At 35.6% G+C, this 14,695-nt stretch overlaps 1 pseudogene; it reads left to right on the forward strand.

The window, feature by feature from the left end:
* Window positions 1-3,478: 3,478 nt before the first annotated feature.
* Window positions 3,479-14,695, forward strand: part of LOC100388454 (26S proteasome non-ATPase regulatory subunit 14 pseudogene) — a 79,957-nt pseudogene continuing 68,740 nt past the window's right edge.

Genomic DNA, 14,695 nt, shown 5'->3' on the forward strand with positions numbered 1-14,695 from the left:
TATTTAAAGGAAAAGAAATCAAGGAAGATCAACCACTGGGTTTTCTGGCTTTGGATGAGAAGCCAAGATAGGTGTAGCACTAGTGTTTGAGATTTGTGTAAGATATAATCTAGTCTTATCTAATCAAATAAGATATAATCAATGCTAAAACTTTAAATAGAGACTATCTATTTGTTATCATTAGTAGTAATAATAGTAACAGACTAATTTAGCCCTTTAGGAAGAAAATAACTACCTTAAAATATAGTGTCTTAGACTAGTCTGACTCAAGCCCTTCTGCCGATGGACAGGTCATTAGAGCAAATGACCATTCATTTATTCATTGAAGAAGAATTTATTTGACGTCTATGTAGCAGACATTTTATGGGGAGTAAATTAGACACATGAACTTTTACTGTCTGAGGCTAAGCTACTTGACTTTACAGTAATTTTTTTCTCTCTGTTTCCATTTCTAGTCCTATTAGAGGCATGTGCTCACTCTGGACCTAGACTAGATTAAAATTTTATCTGTGCTTTTTCTGTGTGACTACAGGCAAGTTAATTTGAGCTTTCTGAGCCTCAGTTTCCTCATCAGTAAAACTGGTATGATATGACTTATTTTCTCAGGTTGTGTCACAGTTGAAATTAAGATAGTTGACCATTGGTGTGTAGCACTCAAGCTAAAGTGGTTACTGATTCATTCCTGCTAACTCTAGGCATCCTATGTGGACCACCCATGGGTGTTAATTAAGGTGTACCTCTTCACCCCAGAGAAAGGTAGGGGAATGGGTGGTGCCCGTCAAGATTTATAGGGCCAGTGTTGACATAGGATTTCACTCCGTCTTGGACTGCACACCAGAGAAGCCACCCATAGGATGAACACACAGAGAGCAGTGCTACCTCCCAAGGATGAGACAGGATTCCAGTTCTTGTGAGGCACTCACACCAGTGCAGAAGATGTGGTGGTGGAGTTTGTGTTCCAAGAGATGGAGAAGCTGCAGGTGCCATGGCCACAAACCTGTATCCTAAGAACCTATAGAAAAAATCGCAATAACTCTCTACCTTGCCTGTTATAGTAGGCATCCTTAAAGACACTGAAGTTAAGATAATAGTGAATAGCTTCATAAAACAAATCACAAGCATTTTAGGAGCTTTGCCAGAGATTCAGCATGGCAGTGAAAGAAGTTAGTTTTTGTGCAATGAAACAGTGAGCCTGATGAACTGGAATTGAAGAAGTGCAACTCCAGAAAGTGCCACAGGATTGCTCTTCAGAAGGAGGGGAAATGACAACTGAGATGTCCAGTCGTAAGACCCAGACCACAGACAGAAAAAAAAGCACAGAGCACTTTCAGAGATTAAGAGATCTCCAAAGTGTTTCAAAGTTGAGAGAAGAGAAATGAAAGAATGTGTTGCCACCAAGTGTCATCAGCTTATTTTCAAACCGGGAATCTTCTGTTCATGGCCATGTTCAGATCCCATCGCTGTCTGTGGACTATTAGGGATTCCTGGTGGAGGACCCATTATTCCACACCAGAAACCTGGAAAGGCCCTTTAGGAAAGACCAAGGGTCAGTCAAGAAGGGGCTGTGGTTCAAAGCAAGAAGCATAAATCTTTCCGTAAGACAACGTACTTCATGAGTGAAAACTGGTGAGAAGTCCTGCTTTGACCAGTGAGAAATCACATGGGCCCACTACAAAGATGAAAATGAAAGGCCACCATGAGAAGATGACACAAAACAGAAATGACATGCTAGTGTTGTCCACAATGAGAAAGAAAGAGAGGACAGCAGCGTCAATAAGTTTTTACCCCTCTTGGAGATGGCTTCAGAAAAACACCTTAAAAAGTCAAAGCCTAAAGACTCAGAGAAAACCAAATCAGACAAAAGTCAAGTCTAGACAACATAGACATTGGAAAGGGACAGGATGCCTGTTTCCCAAGGTAAAAAAGATTTCTAATAACATAAAGACTCATTAAGGGAAACTAAGAACTTCTAACTTGGGTAAATAGACAAATGGACTCCTATGTGAAGTTGAGGAGGCAGATATGAATAATGAATTTGAGCAGCCAACTGTGTGTATCTCAGCCATGACTAGTCCTAGAAGAATAAAAAGACCGTGAAAAATTTAGACACTACGCTTAGGAAAAAATGAAGAAAGAATGATTCTAAAACCACTAGTAAGGCCGGGCATGGTAGCTCATGCCTGTAATCCCAGCACTTTGGGAGGCCGAGGCAGGTGGATTATGAGGTCAAGAAATCGAGACCATCCTGCTCAACATGGTGAAACCCCGTCTCTACTAAAAATACAAAAAAAAAAAAATTAGCTGGGCATGGTGACACGTGCCTGTAATCCCAGCTACTCGGGAGGCTGAGGCAGGAGAATTGCCTGAACCCAGGAGGCGGAGGTTGCAGTGAGCCGAGATCGCGCCATTGCACTCCAGCCTGGGTAACAACAGCGAAACTCCTTCTTTAAAAAAAAAAAAAAAAAAAAAACACTAGTAAAACTTGGATCAGTTCAGAAATTAACTAAGGGAAATAAAAAGAAGTCAGCTGCAGCAGTTTGAACTTCATTTAGCCAAGCTAAAAATGGTCTCTATACCAGTATTTCCAGACCTCCCATTTCTCAGGACACAGGGTGATCACCATTCACTTCCATCCACCTTGTGACTCATGTCGTCCTTCAAAGCAAAGTAAAAAGTACTCTTCACCTTGGGAAGAAGAAGAAGCTGGATCTACTGTAAACTGAATTAATTCTAACCTTCAGGCATGTTCTCATTCTAAATATTCCACTCCTCCAAAATGATGACCAGGCATCAACCTTGCATCTCAATATTTAAAAGCATTGGTTCAATCTTTGAAATGAAATGAATCTCCTATCTTGTTCTAGAACCAATTTTTTATGCCTCATCAGCTTTATCACCTAGAGAAATACAATCATGTACCAGAAATACAATCATGAACCAGTTGAAGAAATAGATCAAATACTAAAAATTCACTGTCATCAAAACTTTAAACTTTCATGAAAGGGTGGAAAACCATGAGTTGTTAGGGGATGTACTTGTGTTTCAGGATGCCCGAGAGCAACAGCTGTTATTGCTGAGATGAATAGATATTCATCTCCACATACCAATTAGCCCAAAAGCTAGCAAGAAAAAACTGTCTCTGTCAACTCTATGGCCAAACCACCTTATCATGTTTGAAGAGGGCAAGAGAAGTTTGGAACAGGAGGAGCAGCTGATCCGCAAAAGTCAAGATGCAGCCAGTCCCATATCATACAGGAAGCAGTCATGCTTCCTCCAACAGCATCAGAAGCAGCAGTTCCTTTATCCCCATGCCTCAGAGACTAGTCTGTGCCTGCCTGAGCATCAGGGGTATCTATTTGGTGAGGGCAGTCAGCAGCATGTAACTGACTGCCAAGAAAATTGCCCGGATGATGTCTAAGATAATTCATGATTTCAAGAACAGATTCTCTTCATGACAAAATGAGAAGTTGCCTTGGAGATGGAATTTGCAAAGAAGAAATACAAGCGGCGGTTGGGGAATGGAACTTTCAAAGGAGAGTAAAGTCTTTTGTTTGTGGAATTGTGTGGGTTCTGAATCCTGCACCTGTGACCCTCTATTCCATAACCAGTCTCCCTGCATGGAGAAAGTATCAGAATTCTGAAGAGGAGAAGCCTCAGTCTCATTGAGGATTTTAAGCTAAATTATGTTTTTATTGTTAGCTTGCTTCTTTGTAAACAATAAGACATAGTTTTAATTAATAACTATCTCCAGACTGTATTTATACTATAAGTATTATACTGGGTATGGTTGGGCATGGCTGTAATCCCAGCTTCTTGGAAGGCTGAGGCAGGAGGATTGCTTGATCCCAGGAGTTTGAGGCTGCAGTGAGCCATGATCATGCCATTGCCCTTCAGCCTGGGAAGCAGTGAGATTCTGACTCAAACAAATTATTGATATATATGTTTGTATATATGTTTGAGATATATGTTTGTGTGTGTGTGTGTGTGTGTGCATGTGTATACGTAATCTATCTATATGCATATTTAAATCATATAGTGTCCATTGAAGTGCAGGTCTGTATGAGTAATACTGTTCTCTTAATCATTAACTTCTCTGTGTGTCTTTTCTTCTTCTTTTTTTTTTAGATGGAGTTTCACTCTTGTTACCCAGGCTGGAGGGCAATGGCATGATCTCAGCTCACCGCAACCTTCAACTCCTGGGATCAGGCAATTCTCCTGCCTCAGCCTCCCAAGTAGCTGGGATTACAGGCATGCGCCACCATGCCCAGCTAATTTTTTGTATTTTTAGTAGAGATGGGATTTCACCATGTTGACCAGGATGGTCTTGATCTCTTGACCTCGTGATCCACCCGCCTCGGCCTCCCAAAGTGCTGGGATTACAGGCGTGAGCCACCGCGCCCAGCCTCTGTGTGTCTTTTCAAACCAATCTCATTACACTATTTGATAAGCATATGTCCCACCCTCTCTGAGGACAAAGTCCTGCATCATTCATCTTTGTATACCTGATCTGGTTTGTGGTGAGTAATCAATAGATATGTGTTGAATGATAATGTACGTGTGTGCAAATATATAGCAATTTTTTTTGGTTTTGCTTTTTTGCTTTGATATGTAACTTTATGTCCTTTTTGTCTTTTATCTATCAAAAACATAAAGGTAGCCAATTCATACACAGGACCCCTTCCAGTTCATCTTCTACTATTAGCTTGTAATTTAGAAGGGCAACTCCTCTCATTAATTTACATGTTCTGTTTTAAAAGATGATGAAACTATTGTACTTCTATTTTCTTTGTTGTTTTTCTTTTCACTTTTCTTTGCTATTTCTGTAATTTCTTCTTCAAATATGTGACTATGTAGAACCTATTATTATCAGAGTTAGACCCCTGAACCCAAAGGGAATTGTCAAAGTGAGGTGCAATAACTCAACCATAGCCTATGCAGAATAATAATGGAAGACATACAGGGTGGAATTTAAAACATATTCTCAGCAGATGTCAACACCAGATGTGCCCCAATCACCGTACACTACCTTGGCTCTACTTAAGATTACCAGAATTCAGAAACATAAGAAATGAAATAAACGAGACATGAGGGCACATTAAGTTAAGTATAACTGGATTTTTTCTATCTTAATAGAATAAGAGCTGAATATAAAAATAAAGTTGTGTCATACAGATGAATAGAGAAAGCTATATTTCTTGAATATTTAAGTTAGTGGAATGGGATTCATACCAGTTATAAATAGTTGCTAATGACTATATTGTGTCCTCCCTTGACAACCAGAAAATCAGTATTTATGGAGTCCCTGTGTTTAATGAGTATAGTATTAGTATACTTTTCACAACTGCAAAATGAAAAGCCACACTTTCTTTGAAACTGGAAGTCTATTCAGGAAGATAGTTTACATACTAAGGAACAAACTTAAAAGTGTGATTCTTCAGTCATAATTTTTCAAAGGTAGTTTGGAAAAAGTGATTCTTGGGTCTGAATTCACTTTTTTTTTTTTGAGACGGAATCTTGCTCTGTCACCAGGCTGGAGTGCAGTAGCATAATCTTAGCTCACTGCAACCTCCGCCTCCTGGGTTCAAGCAATTCTTCTGCTTCAGTCTCCCGAGTAGCTGGGACTATAGGCCCGTGCCACCACTCCCGGCTAATTTTTGTATTTTTGGTAGAGACAGGGTTTCATCATGTTGGCCAGGATAGTCTCGATCTCTTAACCTCATTATCTGCCCACCCCAGCCTCCCAAATTGCTGGGATTACAGGTGTCAGCCACTGTGCCCAGCCTGAATGTACTTTTAGTTAGCAATTTTCTTTAGCACCATTGCTTTAAATGATATTTCCCACATATAACTGTAAGTTCAACAGCACACACAATAAGCAATTTGTATCTATTCTTAAATACCTCTCAAATAGATGACTTTTAAGGTCATGTCCCTTGTACTTTTCTATTTAGAGAACCACAATGTATGTTTTAGCTTATTTATAAAAAACTGTGGTTTTTAAATTTCTAGTTTCAAACCATTTATGTTGACAAGAAGTTAAATTACCTTGATCAAATCAGGCTACAAAAGAAATGTTAGGATTGTCCACATTTATAACTGGTACCTCACCTGTGTTTGTAAACAGTCAGAAAATAATGTATATCTTCATAAGCCTGAAAAATAGTAGTACCAAGAAAATGACTATTGAATGAACAAAATGAATACATATATATTAATTAAAATGAGTTAATATTTAGGATGCATATTTGAGAACTGAAGGATTGTAGAGATTTAACAAATGTACTTTCTTCAGAATAATTATTAGGCAAAAATGCAAATATTTTTTTCACTTGCAAGTGGTAACATACATTGTCTTCTTCCAGCCTGATATTTGATTATATATCACAGTAATTACTGGAAAAACCATAGAATGGAAGAAATTAGATGAAAATAGTGATATATAAAGAGTGTTTTGAATAGTGCCTACATGTAAGTACTGTATGTTCTGACTGTTCTTATTACCATTGCTGTTAATACTACTAGCAATACTACATCCTTACATCTGCAAAAATGTAAAAATATCAAGAATTTAAAGTTTGAAAATTCAAAATCTGCTTCAAGACTCTATTTGAATATGACATGATTATCTATGTAGCAAACCCCCAAAATTTACAAAAATACCCTTAGAACTCATAAGTATTATAGCAGTGTCACAGAATATATAATCAACATATAAAAATTAATTGCTTTCCTATATACCAGCAATAAATTTCTGGAATTGGGATTTTTAGAAATATTTTTTACTATAGTATCAAAAATGGAAGTACTTGGAGATAAATCTATCTATCTATCTATGTAATATCTAATATACTGAAAACAACAGAATGCCGATGTAAGATCAAAGATGATTTAAAGAAATGAAGAAATATTTTGTTCTCATAGGTGGGAAGGCACAATATTGTTAAAATATTAATTTTTCTTAACTTGATCTATAGATTCCATGCAATCTCACTCAAAATTGCAGCAAGCATTTTTTGGGTATTGACAATCTGGATTTTATAAGTTATATAGAAACATAAATTATCTACAATAGTCAACAAAATACTGAAGCAGAAGAGCAACATTGGAAGAATCACATTACCTGATTTCAAGACTTAATATGAAGCATAGTAATTCAGAAAACGTGGCATTAGTAAAATAATAGACACATAGAACAGAATGAAGAGCCTAGAAATTAGACTCACACAAATGTAGTAAAATAAATTGTTACAAAGTCACAGGCAACTGAAAAAAAAAGGTTAGACTTTTTAACAAATGGTTTTGGAACAATTGGAAGTTCACATGCAAAAACAATGAACACGTACCAATAACTTATATCTGAATAAAAAATCAACTCAAAGATTGATTGTGGACTTGTATGTAAAATCCAAAGCTATAAAGTTTCTAGAAAAAAATAGAAAATAAGTTAAATGCGTCCTTGAGTTTGCTGATACGTTTATAGATACAAGACCGAAAGGGCAAAATCCATAAAAGAAAGAGAAAGAAAAAAAGACAATCTGAACTTTATTAAAACGACAAATTTCTGTTCTGTAAAAGATGCTATTAACAGAATGAAAACAAAGCACAGACTGGGAGAAAATATTTGCAAAAAACATACATGATAAACATATTTTTAAAAATCACTTACAATAGACAAAATATCTGAATAAAAAGTTCACCAGATAAGATATTTAGACTTCAACTAAGAGTATGAAAATATAAACAGTATAATTTTTCATTAGAAAATTCAAATTAAAACAACAAATAGATACCTCTAAAGACCTATTTTAATGGCTAAAGTTAAAAAAAAGGACACTTAAAATTGCTGTCAAAAATGAGAAGAATAACTCTCACTCAATAAACGAGTGACTCTCACTCACTAAGAGCAAGTTACTCTCCCTCACTGCCAATGAATGTGCAAACTAGTACAGTCCTTTGGAAGAAACTTTGACAGTTTCTTACAAAGTTAAATATAATTTTACCTTAGAAACCAGCAATCATTCTCCCAGGAATATACTCAAATGATTTGAAACACTTTTTTTCACACAAAAACCTGCACACAAATTTTTCCAGCAGTATAATATGTAATAGACAAAAAGTAGAAACAATGAAGGTGCCATTCAGTGGTTGAGTAGATTAACTGTGGTTTGTCTATACAATGGAATACAGTGAAAACAATGATGAAAAAAAGAATGTGCCAGTTAAGCAATGCAAATACATGGATGAATTTTAAGTGTATATTGCTATGTGAAGTAATTCAGTCTGTAAAGTCTATATAATGTATAATTCCATTTACATAACATTCTGTAAGTGCCAAAACTCTAGAGAAAGTAAACAGATAAGTATTACACATTTGGCAATCAAGAAGGTTTAGCAGGTGAAACACAGAGAATATTTTAGAATAGTAAAATTATTCCGTGTGATACTCAAATGATATATACATGACATTAGGCATTTGTCAAAACTCACAGAACTTTACAGCAAAAAGATTTACATCCAATGTGTCCAGGTTAAGAACAACAATGTAGGAGTTTGAGAAATCCAAAGACAGAATAAAGACTTTGACAAATGTATGTGACCATATTTATTTTTTTTTTCTTTGAGACAGAGTCTCGTTCTGTCCCTCAGGCTGGAGTTCAGTGTTGCAATCTTGGCTCAATGCAATCTATGCCTCCTGGATTCAAGTTATTCTCCTGCCTCAGCCTTCTGAGTAGCTGGGATTACAGGCACATGCCACCATGCCTGGCTAATTTTTGTATTTTAGTAGAGGTGGGGTTTCACCATGTTGGTCAGGCTGGTCTGGAACTCTTGACCTAGAAATCCTCCCGAAATGTATGAAGCAGCTTTACCAGAGGGTGAGGGGAAAAGGTGTTGATTGACATGTGTTTAAAAAGGAAAAAAAATTGTAATATTAAAGATGAAAGAACTGTACATAAGTACTGCTGTAGTTATTAAAGGTGTTTTCTAAAAGGCATGTGTTAACAATTATAAAACCAACATGCATGTGTACAAGAAGAAAAAATTATATAATAGATAGCAGATGGCAGGAGCCTGTATTCTTGCTGTCGGAGCAGAATATTAGAATAAGGAAGGGGAGAAGACTAGAATAATCTATATGGTAATTAATTAGGGTTGGTGACAATATAAACTTATGTTTAGCTTAGTATAGAAACATATTAATACACCAAATATATATTTTTAGATATGTGCATAAAGACCCATGATTACATACTATATATATTCTTACTCTGTCAGCTAAGAGCCTCGAAGAAAAGACACCCCAGTAGCAATGAGCATAGCTAGAGTTCAGATTTTGGTTCCTAACATCATTCTGCAGTTAAAAAGATCCAGAATACTTTGGAGAAACATATTATTTTAGGGCTGAGACAGGGAATAAACAAGATGAGCTCAGAGTATCTTCTAATACCAGAAAGTAAGAAAGCGTTCAAAGAAACCATGATTATGGAATTTTTTCAAAGGAACACAGAAGCCCATTAAAAGAGCTTCCAATGGCCAAAGCCATATAAATTCAAGTGAATAATACAAGTCACTATCGGATTACAACATAAAATAAATATTTATGAATCCATATTGATATAAATAAATGATTGAGTAAATAAATAAATCAGGGAAAATAGACAACTGCTCCATATAGTGCTCAATCTAATTTATGTAAATACTCTGTTCTTCAAAAGAGGGAGCCTACCTCCCAACCCCATAAGTGTAGGCTGCACATAGTGACTTCCGTCTAAAAACGATGGGAATGAGAATGAGAAGAAATAATACTTTATAATGAAGAAATCTGACAAACTCAACCAGGTGATCAAGTTTGATATTAATTATAATTTCATGTCAATAGTATGAGCCTTTACTAGGATGTGATGAAAATAGCACTCCGGTCTTCCTCTCCAAACTCCCAAACCCTATTTTGGTCATAAAAAAAAAGCAGACAAATTTCATGAGAGGGGCATCCTAAAAAATACCTGACCATTATTCTTCAAAACTATTAATGTCATCAAAACCAAGGGACATCTGAGAAACTTTTACAGCCAAAGAGAACCTAAGGAGTCATGATGACTAAACGTAATATAGTATCCTCAATATAATCCTACAGTAAAACAAGGATATTAAGTAAATACTAAATAAAGGTAAATGAAGATTTACTAAAGAACTAATATTAGAAAAACATAAAAAATAAAAAAATAATATTAGTTTATTAATTGTGGCAAATGTACTATGTTAACCTAAAATGTTAATAATTGGGAAAACTGGTTGTGAGTTAAATGACAACTCCCTACACAACTTTTATAAAAATGTAAAACTATTCTTTTTTTTTTTTTTTTAGATGGAGTTTCGCTCTTGTTATTCAGGTTGGAGTGCAATGGCGTGATCTCGGCTCACCGCAACCTCCGCCTCCTGGGTTCAGGCAATTCTCCTGCCTCAGCCTCCTGAGTAACTGGGATTACAGGCATGCACCACCATGCCCAGCTAATTTTTTGTATTTTTAGTAGAGACGGGGTTTCACCATGTTGGCCAGGATGGTCTCGATCTCTTGACCTCGTGATCCACCCGCCTCGGCCTCCCAAAACTATTCTTTAAAATGTTTATGAAAAAGTTACTGGAAGTTTGAGTCATTTCATAAAAACAAATTAACCAATTAATGCAAAAAAGATAAAAGTGAGAATGTAGGGAAAGAAAGGATATAAATTGAAGTATGTGGATCATATAATATGCCCAAGTTGCTTTGCTAAACATTTTGCAAATATTAGGGAATTTGCCTACTTGTGTCTTATAACTTTATAAAAAGAACATGGCTATTTCCAAATTTTAAATTAATAAATTCAGTAAGAGAGTTTGAATAACCTAATATCAAAACTGCAACAAATAATATTAAAAATTAAAACCTAGACTTGTTTGTTTAATTTTTCATTATATATATTTTTTCCCAATTATTTTCATTATATATATATATATATATATATATAAACATAAAATTTGCCATTTCAACCAGTTTTTAGAGAATAGTTTAGATACATTAATCACATTCTCATGTCGTGTATCTGTTATCCATTGTTTCCAAAGCATTTTTATCACTCCAAATACAAGCTCTGTATTCATTCTCATATCCAACCCTTGGTAATTTCTAACCTTAGTTTGCCTCTTCTAGATATTTATTATATAAGTGAAATCATGCTACGGATATTCTTTTGTGTGTGGCTTATCTTACTTAGCATAATGTTTTTAAGGTTTATCCATGTTTTAGCATGTATATAAATTTCATTTATTATGGCTGAATAGTATTTTATTGAATATATATTCCACATTTTTTATTGTTTACCCATAATGTAAACTTGGTTTGTAATTTTATGTAAATTTAATGATCAGCTTTTGGATTTATGCAAAAAAAGGCTTTTGGAAATTAGAAATTTAGGGATTATATTAAATATACAGACTGATACTTTAATTAGTTTTGACACCTTACTTCTATTAAGTATTCCTGCTTATGAACACAGGTTATTCTTCAATTAATATTAGGTCTTCTGAAATTTATTTTAGCAATGTTCTAGTTTTTGCTGTGCAAGTATTTAACCCTGTGGTTAAACATATTTCTAGATATTTTATGCTATTATATACTATTGTAAATGTCATTGCTTTTTAATTTTGTTTTTCAGATTGTCCATTATGGGAATATGGAAATACAACTTTTTTGTATGTGTTGGTTTCATAATATTTGACTTTGCTGAATTTATTCAATTGCTCTAGAGGCTTCTTTTGTGGATTACTCAGGATTTTATATAAATAGGATTTGCCACCTGTGAATAGAGATAGTTTTACTTCTTTCCAATTTAGATTTTTGCATTATATTCTCCACTTGTAGCTGCTGTAGCTAGAACATCTGATATAATGTTGAATAGCAATGACAGAAGCAGGTATTCTTGTCTTTTTTCTGATTTAGGGGTAGAGATTGCAGTCATGGACCAATGAATATAATGTAGGTAATGCATTTTTTTAAAAGTACATTAATGTATTTTATCATATTTTGAAAGTTCCAATATATTGTTAGTTTTCAGAGTGTTATCATAAAACAGTATTTGGTTTTTTGAAATGCCTTTTTATATCAATTGAGATGATTTTTTTCATCATTTCCATTAACGTTGCATCACACTGATTGATGTTCTGTGTTGAACCATCATTATTTTCTGGGATAATACATTTCACCTGATGATGATGTATAATACTGTTAAGATACCGTTGGATTCAATTTAATATTATTTTTGGGAGGGACATTTTTACTTTTATATCTATAGGAGATATTGATCTGTAATATTCTTTCTTTTGATATATTTTGTTTCTGAGTCTTGTTGGACTTACCAAAGGTGTAAGGAACTGTGGCCTACTTTGCTGTTGTTTGGAAAAGTTTGAGAAGTATTCCCATTTATTCTGCTTTAAATGTGTTATAAAATGTAGTGTAATAATAAAAGCAATTGAGGTATAATAAGGTCAACAGATCAGAAGATATTTTTCATTGAAAAGAAAATATGTTATGGTTCTAAAGAGGGATGTACAGAGAGGTATCAAGGGTCTCTCAGGAGGCAGAGCAAGGTCAGGAGCCATGGACAAGAGACTTTATTGTATGAAAATGAATGGGCAAAGCAAAGTAAGCAGGTTTAGGACTTGCTAATTTGAATAATTTCAATGGGATCAGGGACTGTCCCTGGTGGTCTGATAGCTGGCTCTGGGGTAATTAGGATTGATGGATAGTGGTCAGATGTGTTTGGGCCTGAAAAATGAAGGTATGGGTTCTGGATTGGTTGCTTGGTGTTTGAAAAGCATGATTGCGAGTGAGTTGCTTACTATCTCAAGGAACCAGTCAACTCTGGGAAGAGCAATTCCTCCAGGACCAGTAAGTCCCCAGATGTTAAAGCACAAGAGTAAAGAAAGGAAAATGTTTGATAGAATTCACACATGAAGCCATCTGGTCCTGGGCTTTTTTTTATTTTGGAGGGGGGAGCAAGGCTTTTTAGAAGACTTTTTATTACTCATTCAATGTTTTCATTAAGATTTTCTTTATCTTGAGTCCTTTTAGGTAATTTTATGTGTTTCTAAAAATTTATCCATTTCATTTGGTTTAACAAATTTGTTGGTGTACAATTTTCCTGAAATATTGTTGTGTAATTCTTTTTATATCTGTAAAGTCAATACTAATGTTTTCTGTTTAAATTAATTGTGCCTTGTCTCTCTGTTTGTTTTGCTGGTATAGCTAAAGGTTTGTCAATTTCATTGATCTTTCTCACAGAACAAACTTTGGCTTTTCTTGATTCACTCTGTTGATTTTCTGTTCTCTGTTTCTTCTGTACTCATTACTATTTCTGCCTTTATGCTAGGTTTTACTTCAGTATGCTCTTCCTTGTCTAGTTTCTTAAAAGGCAAAGTAGGGCTATCGATTTTAAATCTTTGTTTTTAATGTAGATGCTTGCTGCTATAAATTTCCTTGAGTACTGCTTTCTCCATAGCCTATAGATTTTGAGGTGCGGTGTTTTTATATTTATTTATTTATTTATTTTGAGATGGAATTTCGCTCTTGTTACCCAGGCTGGAGTGCAATGGCACTGTCTCGGCTCACCGCAATCTCTGCCTCCTGGGTTCAGGCAAGTCTCCTCCCTCAGCCTCCTGAGTAGCTGGGATTACAGGCACGTGCCACCATATCCAACTAATTTTTTTTTTGTATTTTTAGTAGAGACGGGGATTCACCATGTTGCCCAGGATGGTCTCGATCTCTTGACCTCGTGATCCACCCGCCTCGGCCTCCCAAAGTGCTGGGATTACAGGCGTGAGCCACCGCAGCTGGCTGGTGTTTTTATTTTCTATTGTGCCTAAGTATTTTCTAAATTTCCCTGTGATATCTTCCAACACACATTTGTTGTTTATTTATTTTACAAATATTTGGGAATTATTTTCTTCTTTTACTGATTTCTATCTTAATTCCATTCTAGTCATAAAATGTATCTTGGATGGGGCCGGGTGCGGTGGCTCACGCCTGTAATCCCAGCACTTTGGGAGGCCGAGGCAGGTGGATCCCGAGGTCAAGAGATTGAGACCATCCTGGTCAACATGGTGAAACCCCGTCTCTACTAAAAAGACAAAAAATGAGCAGGGCGTGGTGGCGCGTGCCTGTAATCCCAGCTACTCAGGAGGCTAAGGCAGGAGAATTGCCTGAACCCAGGAGGCGGAGGTTGCGGTGAGCCGAGATCACACCATTGCACTCCAGCCTGGGTAAACAAGAGCGAAACCCCGTCTCCAAATATATATATATGATGATTTTGATATTTTTAAATTGATTGAGACATGTTTTGTCCCTTGATATATGCTAGTGTAGTAAAGTCTCCAGTTATTACTGCATCACTGTCTATTAGCAACCTCAATTCTGTCAGTTTACTTCTAAGATTATGCACTCTGTTATTTGATGCAAATATGTTTATAATTATATATTGTCTAGATGAATTGAACCTTATATCCATATATAAGGCCTTTCTTAGTCTCCTGCAACAGTTTTGACTTAAAGTCCAGTTTGTTACTAGTTCATCGACTTCAACCTTCTTTTCATTAATATTTGCAAAGCATATGATTATTCATATTTTCTTTTGTATCTAAATGTGTCTTTGGAGCTAATCTGAGT

Source organism: Callithrix jacchus, chromosome 6 (genome assembly GCF_049354715.1).
Source record: "Callithrix jacchus isolate 240 chromosome 6, calJac240_pri, whole genome shotgun sequence".
Lineage (NCBI taxonomy): Eukaryota > Metazoa > Chordata > Mammalia > Primates > Cebidae > Callithrix > Callithrix jacchus.